Genomic DNA, 19,421 nt, shown 5'->3' with positions numbered 1-19,421 from the left:
CGATCGCATGAGATGTTCCGTGATCGCGTAGTGTGAGCACCTGGCAGAATATAAACTTTCAAAAACGAGGGTTAGCCATTTTTATCAAAACTTGAGTTTGGGAGCTCGGAATTGGACGAGATTTTGAGAAATTTTTAGAGGCATCAATTGGGTAACGATTCTTCACTTGATTTTGGTTATATCCCACTAATCTATCATTAGTTCCGCCTTTTAATTTCAGATTTGGGTTGAAAATTTGGGAAAAATGGGAAGAAGTTCTTCAACTAAGATTTTGGGTTTTGTTTGGATTTTTGATATCAGATTTGGATAATTTTGGTACGAGTGAACTCGTGAGTGAATAAGTGTTCATATTTTGTAACTTTTACCCGATTCTGAGACATGGGCCCGGGGAGGCTTTTTGGGGCGATTTTCTAATTTTTTGATTAAGCCTTGATTTTATTAGTTAGATTAGTTTCTTCTAGTTATATTTATGATATGTAATTACTTTTGGCTATATTTGGTCCATTCGAAGTCAGATATTCGTGGGAAAGGCATTGTTACGGGTTGATTTGAGCTTGGTTCGAGCTAAATGTCTTGCCTAACCTTATGTAGGAGAAATCCCCTTAGGATTTGGTGTTGTCATGATATGTGAGCGCAGTGTATGCGAGGTGACGAGTGCGTACACATGTTATTTGTTAAAGAACCTGCTTTTTTTACTGAGTAATAACTTGTTTATATCTTATTTGAGTATACTAGCATGTGTAGTTATCCCGTCAGCCTAGAATAGCTCACGTGTCTTAATTGCTTATCTAAACTATTTACAACATGTTTATTGGATTTCTTCTTCTTTGCTCTACTTATACTTAGTCTAAATTGTAGGTTTCTTGCTGTAACTGTTATCATCATTTTGTTTGAGCTGGGTATTTACTTTGGGACTATGAGACGGTATCCCGAGAGATCTCCCTGCATGTTTACTTTTGAGACTATGAGGCGGTACCTCGGGAATTCTCCCTGCACATTAATTACTTTTGAGACTACGAGGCAGTACCTCGGGAGTTCTCCTTGCATATTTATTTCAAACTACGAGATGGTATCTAGGGAGTTTCACTACTGTTTAACCCGTGTGTTGTACTATTATTTGTTGCATTCCTTTCATTAAATTCTAGTCTAATATTATATTGTATATCACCTGTCTTATTTATTTTTTACTCGTGGGCCTGACCTGACCTTGTCATTACTCGACCGAGGTTAGGCTTGACACTTATTGGGTACCATTGTGGTGTACTCATGCTACTTTTTTGCACAAGTTTTCATGTGCAGATCCAGGTACATCATTCCAACCTCGCTATTAGTTGTGCACATGCTGCTGTTACGGAGACTTCAAGGTATATCTACCGCGTCCGTAGACTTAGGAGTCCCCCTCTATCTTTTTGTGTAGTTCTTCCTCTACTACTTCTAAACACTGATGTATAGAACAATTAGTAATTTCTTAGAAACTTGTGAGTTATGATGTTCTGGTTCTTGGGAAAATACTGTATGTATTTTTGAGAGTTGTTATTGAATATGCCGAGCGACATTTCTATCAATCATTTTCATTACTGTTACTGTTAATGGTTTATATTATGTTTTCATTTTTGTTGTTATTTCGCAAATATTAGGCTTACCTAGTCATAGAGACTAGGTACCATCGCGACCTCTCACGGAGAGGAGAGTGGTTTGTGACAAGTTGGTATCCGAGCTCTAGGTTCATAAATGTCGTGATTCATAAGCCGGTTATTTAGATTCTCGTGGATCGGTACAGAGTCGTCTGTACTTATATTCGGGAGGCTATGGAATTGTTAGGAAAGTTACACTTCTTTTGATTCCTTGACGTGCGAAGATTTGTTGACTTCAGAAATTCTAAACTTCTGTATTCTATTCTCTCATAGATGGTGAGGACACATACAGGCGAATCTGATGACCAGACACCCGTGCCCCCTGCTAGAGCTTCTAGGGGGGGGGGGGGTAGAGGTCGAGGACATCCACACGGTGCAACTAGAGCACCTGCACGAGCTGCTACAGAGGAGCCCCCAGTAGCTCCAGCATGAGGGCAGGCACCTGAGGTACCTATTGCTGCACCAGCCCTCCAGGAGACTTTAGCCCAGTTTCTGAGCATGTTCAGCACCTTAGCTCAGGATGGATTGATTCCATTTGCTCTTGCCACATCTTAGGCCGGGGGAGGAGCACAGACTCCCTCCCCCATACCCTAGAGCCGCGGGTTCCGGTCGACGAGGCTCTAGAGATTATACCGATACAGCCGATAGTCCAAACTCCCGAGGCTAGTGCAACAACTTTTTAGGCAGAGCATCTCAGACTGGAGAGGTACAAGAAGTACCACCCTTCTACCTTTAGTGGATTGGCAACAGATGATGCTCAGGGTTTTCAAGAGGAGTGTCACTGTATCCTTCGCACCATGGGTGTAACAGAGTTGAGTGAAGTTTCTTTTGCTATATTCCAGCTTAGAGGAACAACTTATCAGTGGTGGCGTGCTTATGAGTTGGACAGTCCGACTAAGGCAGCTTCAGTTACATGGACTTAGTTCTCGAATATGTTTTTGAGGTAGTATGTTCCCTAGATCCTTAGAGATGCATGGCGCGCCGTGTTTAGGTAGTTGCACCAGGGTGATATGAATGTGTCAGAGTATGCAGTTTGTTTTAGTGATTTGACTAGACATGCACCGACCTTGGTTTCTACAGTTCGAGAGAGGGTCCGTCGGCTTATCGAGGGGCTCCATCCCAGCACCAGGACTATCATGGCCTGGGAGTTAGAGATGGATATCTCGTATCAGCAGGTTGTGAGTATTGCTAGGAGAGTTAAGGGCATGATTGCTCGGGATAGGGAAGAGAGAGAGGCCAAGAGGTCTCGAAAGACCGATTCTTATTCGGGTGCTCATGCCCCAGCTACAGTTCGACATGGTAGGGGCTATGTCAGTCGCTCCGTTCATTCAGCTCTTCTAGCCACCAATAGTATTCTGGCTAATCCTAGGCCCCAGGAGCCTTATTATGCATCGCCAGTATCAAGTGTGCCTCCTGCATAGTGTGTTTTGGGAAGTCAGTCCAGCAGACCTAGCCCGAGCTAGCCATAGCAGCCATGCCCTACCAGATCTTGTTTTGAGTGTGGCGACACTCGCTATATGGTGATGGATTGCCCCAGATTAAGAGGGGTGCACCTTCATAGATCTCTCAGCCACCACGTGCTCCACTAGATCCTCAAGCTATGGTTACAGCACCAACTACCACTCCACCTGCTCAGCCAGCTCGAGGTGGAGGTCGGGGAGGTAGAGGTCGCCCTAGAGGGGGAGGTGAGGCTAGATACTATGCTCTTCCTGCTCATACAGAGGCAGTTGCTTCTGATTCTGTCATTACAGGTATTGTTCGAGTCTGTCATAGAGATGCGTCGGTTCTATTCATTCCAAGATCCACTTATTCCTATGTGTCCTCTTATTTTTCCCCGTATTTGGGTGTATCTCGGGATTCTTTGAGTTCCCCTATTTATGTGTCTACTTCTATGGGAGATTCTCTTGTTGTGGACCACGTGTATTGGTCGTGTTTGATTGCTCTTAGTGGTTTTGAGACCCGAACCGATTTATTATTGCTTATCATGGTAGACTTTGATGTTATCTTGGGCATGGACTGGTTGTCGCCCCATTATGCAATTGTTGATTATCATGCCAAGACCGTGATGCTAGCTATGCAAGTCTTACTATAGCTAGAGTGGAAGGGTACCTTAGATTACAATACCAGTAGAGTTATTTCATTCTTAAAGCTCAAAAAATGGTTGAGAAGGGGTTTGGCACGTATCTAGCTTATGTGAGAGATGTCAGTATTGATACCCCTACAGTTGAGTTAGTTTTAGAAGTGAGGGATTTCCCTGATGTGTTTCCAGCTGATCTTTTGGGCATGCCGCTTGACAGAGATATCGACTTTGGCATTGATTTGTTGCCGGACACTCAGCCCATTTCTATTCCTCCATATCGTATGGCTCCTCCTGAGTTGAAGGAGCAGTTACAGGAGTTGCTTGATAAGGGCTTCATCTGGCCCAGTGAGTCACCTTGAGGTGCTCTGATCTTATTTATGAAAAAGAAGGATGGTTCTATGCGTATATGTATTAATTATTTCTAGTTGAACAGAGTTACAGTGAAGAACTGGTATCCGTTGCCTCATATTGATGACCTATTTGATCACTTACAGGGTGCCACGGTGTTCTCCAAGATTGACTTGCATCAGGCTATCATCAGTTGAAGATTTGGGAGCCAGACATCCTGAAGACAGCCTTCAGTATTCGATATGGTCACTATGAATTCCTTATGATGTCATTTGGGCTGACCAATGCCCCAACAGATTTTATGCACTTGATGTGTGTGTTCCGACACTATCTTGACTCTTTTGTCATTGTGTTTATTGATGACATTCTAGTGTACTCCAGGACTCGGGAAGATCATGAGCAGAACTTGAGTACTGTGCTCCAGACCTTGAGAGAAAAGAAACTATATGCAAAATTTTCGATGTGTGAGATTTGTCCAGACTTGGTGGCATTCTTGGATCATGTAGTATTGAGTGATGGGATCAAGGTGGATCCGAAGAAAGTGTAAGCAGTGTAGAGTTTCCCCAGACCGTCCTCAACTATGGAGATCCGGAGTTTGTTGGGTTGGCGGGGTACTACTGTCGATTTGTAAAGGGTTTCTCATCTATTGCAGCACCTAGGACCAGGCTGACCCAGAAGGGTGCTCCGTTCAGATGGATAGAGGAGTGTGAGGAGAGCTTTTAGAAGCTCAAGACAGATTTGACTACAACCACAGTATTGGTATTGCCTTCAGGTTCGGGGTCTTATACTGTATATTGTGATGCGTCGCAGGTTGGTCTCGGTGCAGTGTTGATGCAGGACCGTAGAGTGATTGCCTATGCATCCAGACAATTGAAGGTTCATGAAAAGAACTATCCTATCAACGACCTTGAGTTAGTAGCTATTTTTCATGCCTTAAAGAGTTGGCGGGATTATTTGTACGGTGTCCCTTGTGAGATCTACACTGATCACTAGATTTTGCAGCGTCTGTTCAACAGAAGGATCTTAACTTGCGTCAACAGAGGTAGTTGGAGTTGCTTAAAGACTATGATATTACCATCTTGTACCACCAATGCAAGGCCAATATGGAAGCCGATGCCTTGAGTCACCGGGCGGAGAGTTTAGCGAGCTTAGCATATTCACCAGCAGCAGAGCAACCACTGGCATTGGATGTTTAGGCCTTGGCCAACTAGTTTGTTAGATTGGATATTTTTGAGCGGAGTCGAGTTTTGACTTGCGTGGTCTCTTAGTCTTCTCTTTTGATCATATCAGGGAGCGTCAGTATGATGACCCCCATCTACTTGTCCTTAAGGACATGGTTTAGCATGGTGATGCTAAGGAGGTCATTGTTGGATATGATGGTGCATTGAGGATACAGGGCAGGCTATGTGTGCCCAATTTAGATGGATTGCGTGAGTTGATTCTCTAGGAGGCTCATAGTTTGCGGTACTCCATTCATCCGAGCACCACGAAGATGTATCAAGACTTGAGAAAGCATTATTGGTAGAGGAGAATGAAGAAGGACATAGTGGAATATGTAGGTCAGTGTCAAAATTTCCAGCAGGTGAAGTATGAGCATCAACGACTCAGTGGGTTGCTTCAGAAGTTAGAGATTCCATAGTGGAAATAGGAGCAGATCACTATAGATTTCGGTACTGGGCTTCCACGGACTCAGAAGAAGTTTGATGTAGTTTGGGTAATTGTGGATAGGATGACCAAGTTAGCTTATTTCATTCTTGTGATGACTACTTATTTTTCCAAGTAACTGGCTCGAGTCTATATCTGAGAGATTGTCCGACTTCATGGCATGTCGGTATCTATCATCTCTTATCGGGGTACGCAGTTCACATCACATTGCTGAAGGGCCATACAACATGAGTTGGGTACTCGAGTGGATCTGAGCACAACATTTCACCCTCAGATGGACAGACGGTCCAAGCACACTATTCAGATTCTAGAGGATATGTTCTGTGCGTATGTGATAGAGTTTGGAAGTTTTTAGGATCAATTCTTACCACTTGTGGAGTTTGCCTACAACAACAGTTATTAGTCCAACATTCAGATGGCACCTTATGAGGCTCTGTATGGCAGGCGGTGTCGATCTCCAGTGGGTTGGTTCGAGCGGATGAGGCTAGATTATTGGGCACAGACTTGGTTCAGGATGCTTTGGAGAAGGTTAAGGTGATTCATGATAGACTTCCTACAGCCCAGTCCAGACAGAAGAGTTATGCAGACCAGAAGGTTCGCGATGTTGCATTCATGTTTGGAGAGCGGGTCTTGCTCGGGGTTTCACCTATGAAGGGCGTTATGAGGTTCGCAAAGAAGGGAAAGATGAGCCCAAGATTTATTGGTCCCTTTGAGGTGTTGCGGCGAGTTAGGGAGGTTGCTTATGAGCTTGCTTTACCCACCAGCCTAGCAGGAGTTCATCCGGTATTTCACGTTTTTATGCTTCGGAAGCATCATAATGATCTGTCTGATGTGTTTGATTTTAGCTCGGTCTAGTTTGACAAGGATCTATCTTATGTTGAGGAGCCGGTGGCTATTTTGGATAGGCAGGTTCGGAAGCTGAGGTCAAAGAACATTGCATCAGTGAAGGTTCAGTGAAGGGGTTAGCTGGTCGAGGAGGCAACTTCGGAGACCGAGCAGGATAATGTGTAGCCGTTATCCTCATCTTTTTACCACTTCAAGTATGTCTCTATACTCATTCGAGGACGAACGATTGTTTTAAAAGGGGGAGGATGTAACGACCTAGCCAGTCGTTTTAAAAGTTATAGCCCCGATCCCTTACTAACTGCTTTCCCCGTGTATTTTTCTGCTTAAGTGACTTGCCGAGAAGTATTGTTTTTGGTTTCGGAGTATTTTGGGACACTTAGTCCCTAAACGGAAGCTTAAGTCTTAGGATTTTGATCGTAGTTAGAATTGTGTGAAAGTGACTCTGGAATGGAGCTTCGTTAGTTCCGTTAGCTCCGTTGGGTGATTTGGACGTAGTGGCATGTCTAGATTGTGTTTTGGAGGTCTGTAGCTGATTTAGGCTTGAAATGGCGAAAGTCGAATTTTTGGAGATTTTGACCGGTAGTGGACTTTTTGATATGGGGGTTAGATTCCGATTTTGGAAGTTGGAGTAGGTCTGTAATATTGAATATGGATTGTTTACAAAATTTAAGGTTAATCGGACGTGGTTTGATAGGTTTCGGCATCCAGTTGTAGAAATTTGAAGTTTCAAGTTCATTAATTTTGAATTGGATGGTGATTCCTATTTTTAGCATTGATTGATATGATTGGAAGGCTCGACTAAGTTCATATAGTGATTTAGAGCTTGTTGTCATGTTTGGTTGAAGTCTTGGGGGCTTCGGGTGGATTCCGGGTGGTTAACGGACTAGTTTCTGGACTTGAAAGATTGGACAATTTACGGTGTTCCATTGTTGTTTTCTCTTATGCGATCGCGTAAGAGGAGACGCGATCGCGTAAGCTAGTTTGTGGACAATTTTACCCCATGCGTTCGCGAGTTAGGGGACGTGATTGCATAGGCTGGTCAGGCTGTGCATCGAGAACGCATGGGCTAGGCCGCGTTCGCGCAGAGGAAGTGAAGCAACAGTGGAGTTCAAGGGTTGTTCTTTGCGGTTGAGTGAGGACGGACGTGAATGCGTAGGTGTGAGTAGCCAGTGGTTCGCGATCACGTGTGAGGTGTTGCATTCACGTAGCATGTTTTGTGGATGGATGGAATTTTGTTCTACGCGATCGCATGAGATGTTCCACGATCGCGTAGTGTGAGCACCTGGGCAGAATATAAACTTTCAAAAATGAGAGTTAGCCATTTTTATCAAAACTTGAGTTTGGGAGCTCAGAATTGGACGAGATTTTGAGGGATTTTTAAAGGCATCAATTGGGTAACGATTCTTCACTTAATTTTTGTTATATCCCACTAATCTATCATTAATTCTACATTTTAATTTCGGATTTGGGTTGAAAATTTTGGAAAAATGGGATTAAGTTCTTCAACTAAGATTTTGGGTTTTGTTTGAGATTTTGATATCGGATTTGAATAATTTTGGTACGAGTGAACTCGTGAGTGAATGAGTGTTCATATTTTTTGACTTTTACCCAATTCTGAGACGTGGGCCCGGAGAGGCTTTTTGGGGTGATTTTCTAATTTCTTGCTTAAGCCTTGATCTCATTAGTAAGATTAGTTTCTTATAGTTATATTTAGGATATGTAATTGCTTTTGGCTAGATTTGGGCCAATTGTAGTCCGATATTCGTGGGAAAGGCATTGTTACTGGTTGATTTAAGATTGGTTCGATGTAAGTGGCTTGCCTAACATTGTGTGGGGAAAATCCCCTGAGGATTTGGTGTTGTTATGTTATGTGAGTGTTGTGTACGCGAGGTGATAAGTTCATACACGAGCTATTTTTTAAAAACCCTGATTTTTTATTGAATAATAACCAGTTTTTATCTTATTTGAGTATACTAACATGTGTAGTTATCCTGTCAGCCTAGAATAGTATGTCTACGTGTCTTAATTGCTTATCTGAACTCTTTGCAGCATGCTTAGTGAATATTTGCTTCTTTGCACGACTTATACTTACTCTAAATTGTTGGTTTTCTTGCTGTAACTCTTATCTTCATTTTGTTTGAGCTGCATATTTACGTTGGGACTACAAAACAGTATCCCTGGGAGATCCCCTTAGATGTTTAGTTTGAGACTACAAGGCGGTACCTCGGGAGTTCTCCCTGCACATTTACTTTTGAGCCTACGAGGCGGTACCTTAGGAGTTCTCCCTGCATATTTATTTTGGAACTACGAGATGGTATCTCGTGAGTTTTCCCGCTGTTTAACCTGTGTGTTGTAATATTATTTGTTGCGTTTCTTTCGTTAAATTCAAGTCTAATATTATACTATATATCTCCTACCTTATTTATTATTTACCAGTGGGCCTGATCTGACCTCGTCACTACTCGACCGAGGTTAGGCTTGACACTTACTGGGTAATATTGTGGTATACTCATGCTACTCTTCTGCATATTTTTCGTGTCCAAATCCAGGTATATCATTCCAGCCTCGCTATTAGTTGTGCACCTACTACTGTTACGGAGACTTCAAGGTACATCTACTGTGTCCGCAGACCTAGGAGTCCCCATCTATCTTATTATGTAGTTCTTCCTCTACTACTTCTAAACACTGATGTATAGAACAATTAGTAAATTCTTAGAAGCTTGTGACTTATGATGTTCCGGGTCTTGGGAAAACATTGTATGTATTTTTGAGAGTTGTTATTGAATATGCCAAGCGACATTTCTATCAATTATTTCATTAATATTACTGTTAGTGGTTTAGATTATATTTTAATTTTTGTTGTTATTCTGCAAATATTAGGCTTACTTAGTCGTAGAGACTAGGTGCCGTCGTGACCTCTCACGGAGGGGAGAATGGGCCGTTACAAAGAGTTCCAAGAATCTCTCAACAATGGAATAAATGAGCCAAAAATGACTAAGTCCCGCATTAAATGAAGGTTCTACCTTCTGCGATTTCTGCACCCACAAAGAGACTTCCGCTTCTGTGGTCAAAAGTTTGCTTCTGCGGAACAAGCCAGGTCACTAGCCCATCGCACCTATGGAGATGGGGTCGCTCCAGTGCAACCACTGCTGCAACTGTTTCTTTCGCGCCTGCGGACACTGCCGCTTATACGGTCACAGTCATCGCACCTGCGTGTTTGCAGGTGCGCTAGATTCCTCACTCCTGCGGATCCTGGGCAGCCTTGGCTTGTCCGTTTTTGTGGCTCTTGGCTCGCATTTGCGAGCTCGCACCTACGGCTGGCCAAGCGCATATGCGATTACACCAGCAGCTGGGGGCTTCAACTGTTGCTCTCAAGTTCCAAATTGGTTGGAGCCTCATCTGATTAACACTTGGGGCCCCCAAGGCTACGCCCGAACATACCAACAAGTTTAGAATCATAAAGAGGACTCGCTCGACCTCTTCGAATGCCCAAAACAACATCAAAACTAAGAATCAACCTCCAAACCAATTGAATCAAAAATATGAACTTTAAGTTCTTCAATTTACTCCCAATGCACCGAAACATACTTAAACTACTTGGAATGACACCAACATTTTGCGAGAAAGTCTTAAATGACATTACACAGCTATTCCCGGTCTCAGAATCCCATTTGGACCTTGTATCACCAAAACCTACTCCAAACCAAATTTAAAGAACTTCAAAACCTTCAAAGAACCAACTTTCACTATTATGCACTGAAACTCTCTCGCGTCATCCAAAATCCAATCCAAACATATGCACAAGTCCGAAATCATCATACAAACCTATTGGAACTGCCAAATCCCGAATCCGAGGTTGTTTACTCAAAATATTGACCGAAGTCAAACTTAGCCTTTTAAGGCCAACTTAAGGAACCAAGTGTTCTGATTTCAACTTGAACTCTTCCAAATCCCGAACTAACCATCCCTACAAGTCATAAAACTGTAAAAGCACATATGGGGAGTCTTATTTAGGGGAGCGGGTTTCTAAAAAGCAAAACGACCGGTCGGGTTGTTACATTCTCCACCTCTTAAACAAACGTTCGTCCTTGAACAGGTTTAGAATCATACCTGGAGTGCTGAATAAGTGTGGATATCTCTCTGCATGTCACCTCGCACTCCCAAGTCACCTCCTCGACTTGTTGGCCCCTCTACTAAACCTTTACCGCGGAAATCCTCTTGGATCTCAACTGGCGAACTTGCCTATCAACAATGGTAATTGGCTCCTCCTCATAACCCAGACTATCATCCAATTGAATCATGCTGAAGTCTAACACATGTGACAAGTCGGCATGATACCTCCAGAGTATAGAAACGTGGAAAATCAGATGAACGTCCGATAGACTAAGAGATAAATCAAGCTCATAAGCAACCTCCCCAACTCGTCTCAACACCTCAAATGAGCCTATAAACCTTGGGCTCAACTTTCCCTTCTTCCCGAACCTCATGATCCCCTTCATTAGTGAGACTTTCAAGATAACCTTCTCGCCCAACATAAATGATAAATCACGTGCATTTTGATCCACGTAACTCTTCTATCTGGATTGTGCTGTGCAAAATCGCTCCTGAATCAACTTTACCTTTTCCAAGGCATCCTTCACCAAGTCAGTACCATATAACCTAGCCTCGCCAGGCTCAAACCACCCGATGGGAGAATGATATCACTGACCATATAAGACCTCAAATGGAGTCATCTCAATGCTGTACTGATAACTATTGTTGCAAGCAAACTCAGTCAAGGGCAAGAATCGATCCCACTGTCCTCCAAAGTCAATCACATATGATCTAAGAATGTCCTCCAAGATCTGAACTGTTCGCTCCGACTGCTCGTCGGTCTGTGTGTGAAATGCTGTGTTGAGCTCTACACGGGTCCCCAACTCCCTCTGTACTACTCTCTAGAAATGCGAAGTAAACTGAGGGCTCTATTTGATATGATGGAAACAGGCACACCATGCAACCGAACTATCTCCTGAATATTAATCTGGGCCAACCTCTCTGAAGTATACATAGTCACCACTGGAATGAAGTGTGTCGACTTAGTCAAACTGTCAACAATGACCAAAACTACATCAAACTTCTACAAGGTCCACGTCAACCCAACTACGAAGTCCATAGTATGCGCTCCCATTTTCACTCCAACATAGTCATCTACTGGAGTAGGCCACTTGGCCTCTGGTGCTTATACTTAACCTGCTAGATATTTAGGCACCAAGATACATACTCAACTATGTCTTTCTTCATCTGCCACCACCAATAATGTTGTCTCAGGTCACGATACATCTTCATAGCACCTGGGTGAATGGAATTTCGAGAACTGTGTGCCTTTTCTATAATCCTTTCCCTCAAACCATCAACATTAGGAACACATAGACGACCCTGGAATCGCAGAACACCATCCTCACTGATAGAAACCTCCTTGGCACCACCCTATAGCACTATTTCTCAGAGAACCATCAAATACAGATCATCAGATTGTCGAGCCTTAATCTGCTCCAATAGTAAAGACCGGGCAACGACGCATCCAAGAACTCAGTTGGGCTCTAAAATATCCAACCCCACAAGTCTGTTAGCCAAGGACTGAATGTCCAAAGCTAGTGGCCTCTCCTCTACTAAAATGAATGCCAAGCTACCCATACTCTCTGCCTTTCTGCTCAAGGCATCCGCAACTACATTCACCTTACCCAAATGGTAAAGAATGGTGATATCATAAACCTTCAGTAACTCAGGCCATCTGCAATGCCTCAAGTTGAGATCCCTTTACTTGAACAAATGCTGCAATCTGCAATGATCAGTGTAAAGCTCACAGGACACCCCATAAAGATAATGCCTCCATATCTTAAGAGCATGAACAATCACGACTAACTCTAAATTGTGAACAGGGTAATTCTTCTCATGGATCTTCAATTAACATGAAGCATACGAAATAACTCACCCATCATGCATCAATACACATCCCAAACCGACACGTGAATCATCACAATACACAGTAAACATCCCCAAACCGGAAGGCAACACTAGAACTGGTGTTGTAGTCAAAGCTGACTTGAGCTTCTGAAAGCTCGCCTCACAATCATCAGAACAACTAAATGGAGCACCCTTCTAGGTCAATATAGTCATAAGTGCTGAAATAGATGAGAAGTCCTCCACAAATTAGCGATAATAACCCGCTAACCCCAAGAAGCTCCTTATCTACGTCGCCGAAGTGGGACAAGGCCAACTCAGAAATGCCTTAATCTTCTTGGGATCCACTTTAATACCCTCGTCTGATACAACATGCCCTAAGAATGCTATAGAATCTAGCCAAAACTCACACTTGGAGAACTTAGCATATAGCTTATGTTCCCCCAATGTCTGAAGCACCACTCTCAAGTGCTGCTCGTGCTCCTATATGATGCGCGAGTAGATCAAAATGTCATCAATGAAGACAATGAAAAATTAATATATGGCCTGAACACCTTGTTCATCAAATCCATAAACGTCACTGGGGCATTAGTCAAGCCGAAGGACATCACCAGAAACTCATAATGGCCATATCTAGTACGGAAAGTAGTCTTCAGAACATCCGAGTCTTGAATCTTCAACTGATGGTACCCCGATCTCAAGTCGATCTTAGAGAACAACCTAGTGCCTTACAACTGGTCAAACAAATCATCAATACGTGGAAACAAGTACTTGTTCTTTATGGTAACTTTGTTCAACTGGCGGTAAACAATGCACATCCGCATAGTCCCATCATTTTTCTTCACAAATAATATAGTGCACCCCAAGGTGATACACTTGGTCTGATGAACCCCTTTGCTAGCAACTCCTCAAGCTATTCCGTCAACTCTTTTGGAGCCATACGGTACGGTGGGATAGATATAAGCTGGGTTCCTGGAGCTAAGTCAATATAGAAATCGATATCACGATCTGATGGCATGCCTATAAGGTCAGAAGGAAACACATCGGAGAAATCCCAGACCATTGGTATTGAATCAATCGCCGGAGTCTCTATGGTAGTATCCCGAACATAAGCTAGATAAGCCAAACAACCCTTATCGACAATATGTCAAGACTTTAGGAAAGAGATAACCTGACTAGACGCACTAACAAATGAACCCTTCCACTCCAATCTAGGCAACTCTGGCATCACTAAGGTAACAGTCTTGGCATGGAAATAAAGGATGACGTGGTATGGGGATAGCTAGTCCATGCATAGGATGACGTCAAAGTCGGTCATATCAAGCAACAGAAGATCTGCTCTAGTCTTGTATCCACAGAATGTGACCACACATGACCGGTAGATTTGATCCATAACAATAGAATCGCCCACAAGAGTGGACACATAAATAGGAGTATCCAAGAACTCACAAGAAATAACCATGAAATAAGCAAACAAAGATGACACATATGAATAGGTATATCCTGGATCAAATAGTACTGAAACATCCCTACCATAAACAAAAATAATACCTTTGATCATGACTTTGAGGCCACTGTATCTAGTCTGGCCAGAAAAGCATAGAACCTAGCTGGGGCATCGGCTGGCTAGCCCCACCTGATTTGGCTATGGCTGGCTAGCCTCCACTTGCCTGGCCTACACCTTTAGGATGGTCCCTACCTGCCTATCCTCCGCCTCTGGGCGGCCGGACAACTGGTGCTATAATCATGGGCTGTTGGCCCTACTGCACTGCCTTGCCTCGAAGCCTGGGGCAGAATCTCTGCACATGACTGAAATCTCCGCACTCAAAACAACCTCTCAGTATGGTGATCTCCTCTCCTGAAGTCTGATCCTAATGGCCTGAGTACCCACTGGAAGAACCATGAATGGCTGGTGGGCGGTAAGAACTCTCTGGTATGGTAATGAAATAGGTGATCGAAGAACCTGATAGCCTGAGTACCCACTAGAAGAACCCTAAACAGCTAGTGGATGGTGAGAGCTCTCTGTTATGGCGCTGAATTAGTGTCGCATTGGATTACCTAGAGGAGGTAGCGATGCTGGATATGTGGGCCTACTAGGCTAACCCCTCTCAATCTGACCTCTGCCCCCAGCCGGGGCACCTCTAAACTCTTCATAATAACGGATCCACTTGTCCCGCTGCATCTGCTCTCTACCTCTGTAATGGTAACCCTCAATCCTCCGAGCTATCTTTACTACTAGCTGATAAGATGTCCCCATCTCAACCTCCCATGCCATAGTGACCTGAATACCTAAGTGCAACCTAGCAAAAAACCTCTGCACTCTCTCTACGTCTGTAGGAAGTATCATAAGTGCATGCCGAGACAACTTAGAGAACTTCACCTCATAGTCGGTCACTGACATCTGACCCTGTTGGAGCTGCCCAAACTGAAATGCAACTCTTCCCCCTAGGAGGGTGGACTATACCTATCCAAGAAAAAGTGTGTAAACTGATCCCAAGTCATGGAAGGAGAACCTACTGGTCTGCCAAGAAGATGAGACTGCCACCACATACGGACCCTGCCCTCAAGCTGGAAAGTAGTGAAATCCACCCTATGGGACTTCAATATTCTCATATTGTGCAGTTTGTCCCTGCACCGATCAATGAAGTCCAAGGGATCCTCATGTCGCTCACCCCCATAGATAGGAGGGTGTAGCCTAGTCTATCTGTCCAATAACTTATGCGGTCGCCGACAACAACTAGTCAGGGCTCAGGTACGACTGCTGTTAATGGCTGGGCCCTACCCAAGGGTTGTGCACACGGGGTCTGATATGCATCAACAACATGTGGCTGGTTCTGCTGGAAATAAACCAGCATGGGTCATAGTATCCATGAACCGCGCCATACAACCCATGACCTCCTGAAAGCCTGGTGGTGACATGAAATCCGTCGGGGCTGGCTCTGTTGTGGGCACTTCGCCCTACTCCTCAATAATGGGATCCTCTACTGGATCCGGTGGTGGTGCAACTAGGAAACTCTGGGATGTCCTCGTCCCCTACCTAGAGCTGGTTCTCTCCCTCAGCCTCAACCTCTAGCAATAGAGGGAGCAGCCCCTCCCGGGTCTGGAATGAATGCGTGTGCGCATTTGTCACACCCCGAATTAGACGAGGTGTGACCAACACTAGGTGCCATACTTCGCCCGAGCGTACCACTCTGTAACTGTAAACTCTGGAGGGGTAACCCTCAAATTAGGATGATGAGGCCATATTCTGAATCATATGAAAATATCGTCTCTCTTATATGAGGGGTAAACATATCCAAAGGCTCTCTCTCATACACACACAAACATATATATATATATATATATATAACTGTAGAGGCTGACAAGGCCGCCATGAACCTTAACCGATATACAAACTATACAGGACTCGTTTACAAGACTCTAGAAATAACTAAACTTTACCATGGTCGGGACAAGGCATTGACCTACCCATCAAATTTGTATATGTAAAATGGACTCCATGGTCTATACCTTGTAACTCCGAGGAAGTGGAGCTTACTAACCAGGCTGATGTTTGACTATATCTACTAGGAGGGTCTGTCCAACTGTCAATGAGGACCTGCAGTCATGAAATGCAGTGTCCTCGGCAAAAGGGACGTTAGTACGAAATAATGTACCGAGTATGTAAGGCAACATAATAACTCAAAGCTGAAACTAAACTGATAATATAGTAACTGTAAGTAATTGGGAGTTAAAGATAATCTGAAGATATGCTTACCTGCTGGTACTAACTCAACTCTCTCAATATAGTAAGTAAAATAGATGTCCGACCTTAAAAGGCTCGGTATGTATAACTGCTTTGCTATAGTAGGCTCGCTCATAGGCACTCGACCACACTAGGCTCTGTATCTCGGCCATTCTAGGCTCGCTCATAGGTGCTTGTCCACAGTTGGCTCGGTATATAACTCACCATCTGATCAGAGGTTGCCCAATAGGAGCTTGCCCATCGATTATAGATCTATGGTAGTGATAATACTATAATACTGTATATATATATAGACTCTCGGCTCTTTGGGCTGACATAAGACAAAACTAAACTGAATATAAAGTCCCTATAAGGGAGAATGCTGTAACTTATGAGACTAGGAAAATGTACATAAATTCAGGAATATGCACTTCTCTTTATGTCTCGTTATCCAACACATGTAATTATTGGATCATGCCAAATGAAAGAAAGGTTTAGCCTTAACATACCTTAACTCCGTTGAGTTCTTAATTCCTTCCAAGAAATTCTTCAAACAACTCAATTTAATCTACCACCGTATAAGAAGATTCAAAATCAGTGTTGAGTAAAGGCTAAGTCCGCAACTTAAGCTAGTAGCTTGTTTACGTAAATTTTGGCAGCATCTCCCCTATAACAAGGCCCTCCTCCAATACCATATACCAACAACAGCAAGAAAAAAACAATAACAACATGTATGCATCATGTTCCAATCCTATCTCCATCACAATATACCACAAAATGGCTCACACACCCTAATCACTTCATACATAAAACGACTACCAAAGTAGTGTCCAACAACCTAAAATATGTAACAACGAACGGCCAACCAACCACCCTGCCATTATGTGGTGTTTCTCCACACTCTTTCTCCTCCAAAACTCCATAATAATAGTAGAAAAATAGACAACCCAACAGCAACATGAAATAGCCCACAAAACAGTCCCACAAGTTCAACAACTCATAACTGATTTTTCGGTTTACTAAAACATGTTTCGACCTGTCTTTTCTTTTAAATTGAGCAACACAACCAACAGTACATAATTAAGACTCTTATCCTATAAACTAGCCATCAATTAAACTTAAAAATATTTTCACAACCAGCCAAAAGTTATGCAACAACAAACAACATAACACTTATTCGAAACTCGCTAGGTCTAGTCTTTACGGTCGAATTACAATTCGTACAAGCATAATTAATGGAAGGAGAAGAATAAAATTACCTTGGAATGAGTAAAACCACGAAACCTAGTCCTTCTCCATCAAAAATCAGTCCCCCAACACAACTACATGAAGGAGAAAGAGAAACTAGCAAGCTGTCCGGGGTTTTCGGCATAAGAATCACATCGTAACATCCAAAATAACCTAGGGTTTGTGTGGGATTTTTGGGTAGAAGTTGCAGGGGTTAACTCTGGTTTTAATGGTCTAAAATATGAGTGAAATAAATGAGTTAATTATCCCTTAAAAATCCTCTTGGCCGACTTAATTGAGGCCTCTCCTTTTGGCAAGTAGGTGATCACCTACTTGTCACCTGCCAGCCTGTGCAGTCTCGCAAAAATACGAATATCACTCTAATCCGACTTCGTATCGACAAATGGTTTAATGAGTTAGAAACTAGACCCATACATCTTCCATTTGGTTGGTAAATCATCCCCTACTTTAAATTATATTGGGAGAAAAGCTCAGCTACATTTGACCTCAGTTTCAACACATTTATGAATGTAACTTGTGATAACCTTTTTCAATTTTTGTTCCCCAATTCGCTTGTCTTCAAATCATAACACACATCTATCATACAACTAAAATAACTCATAACATAATCTCCTTATAATTTTAAACACCCTATTCTCACCCCAAAAATACATGTTTTAACATTCCCAACTTGTCGGCTTTCGGTGAAACTTATTTTCTTTAATTTGTTTAGCTTCTAAACCTTCAAACCCTCTTGGTACTTGGTATTCATGATCTTAAATATTTGTAACCTCCAAGGTAACATGATTAACTTACTTTATGTACTTTCAAAGATGATCACATTTATGAGCTTACATCAATCGACTTAAGATGTACTCTTACGTATGAAAATATGGAGTGTAACAGCATTCTCACCATCTCTGAGACAATAAGAGAAGAAACTTAGTACACCATCAATTGCACGGTAGGATATGAAAAAGGAGTAGTTTCCTAACGTCCTATAGCCTCTCGAAGATAAGTATAGACGTCTCTGCACCGATCCGCAAGACTCTATTAGGCCCACCCATAACTTGTGAAACTGATGTGAACCTAGTTCTCTAATACCATGTTGTAACGACCCAATTCTATTATAGGCCGTGATGACGCCTAGCGCTGCCGCTAGGCAAGCCAACAGTGAACTAACCACATGATTTCCCTTTTTAATAGATTTTCAAGTAATTAAACATTCCTTAATTTAAAAGATTTAATAAATAATAGATTTAGAATATATAAGACAAAAGTAGCTGAGTGCATTCATAACCATAGAAATAAACCAAAACCACAAGTCTACTAGTGTGTGTGCCAAGACTTGTTGTCACAAGTGTATGGACTACTAGTAAAATATACAAAAGATTACTAATCTACTATCTGAAATGAAATAAATAGAACAATAAATAAAAGAAAGACTTTGGTTGCTGTAGAATGGCTCGGAAGACAGCTCACCGTGTAGTCTCGTATCAGGGAATAAGTATGTGTGCCGGACTGATATCCATATGCACCTGCCTCAGATTCTGCACATTAAATGCATTAGTGTAGCATGCGTACATAAACAACATGTACCCAGTAATTATCCAGTCTAACCTCGAAGAAGTAATAATGAGGGGTTGACTTTGACACTTACTGTGAGCTAACACTAAAATGTCAAAATAATAGATAAGCATGGATTACATAAATATAGCTATAAACTCAATAACAAAGATAATAAACACTTCTTCCACTAAGAGTATATCTCAAGTTTACTTTCCATCATTTAAAAATTTATATTTCAAGTCAATGAAAAATATCAATCATAATTGGTTCAAAAAATTTATCACACGCAAATTACGCTGAGGTCGTACGGCCCGATCCAACATAATAATATTTAAACTATGCACTGTCGAGGGTCGAACGACATGACCATAGATGCATCTATCTGCTA

The sequence above is a fragment of the Nicotiana tabacum genome, chromosome 1 (genome assembly GCF_000715075.1).
Source record: "Nicotiana tabacum cultivar K326 chromosome 1, ASM71507v2, whole genome shotgun sequence".
NCBI classification, from domain to species: Eukaryota; Viridiplantae; Streptophyta; class Magnoliopsida; order Solanales; family Solanaceae; genus Nicotiana; species Nicotiana tabacum.
Note: the sequence above shows the minus strand (reverse complement) of the source record.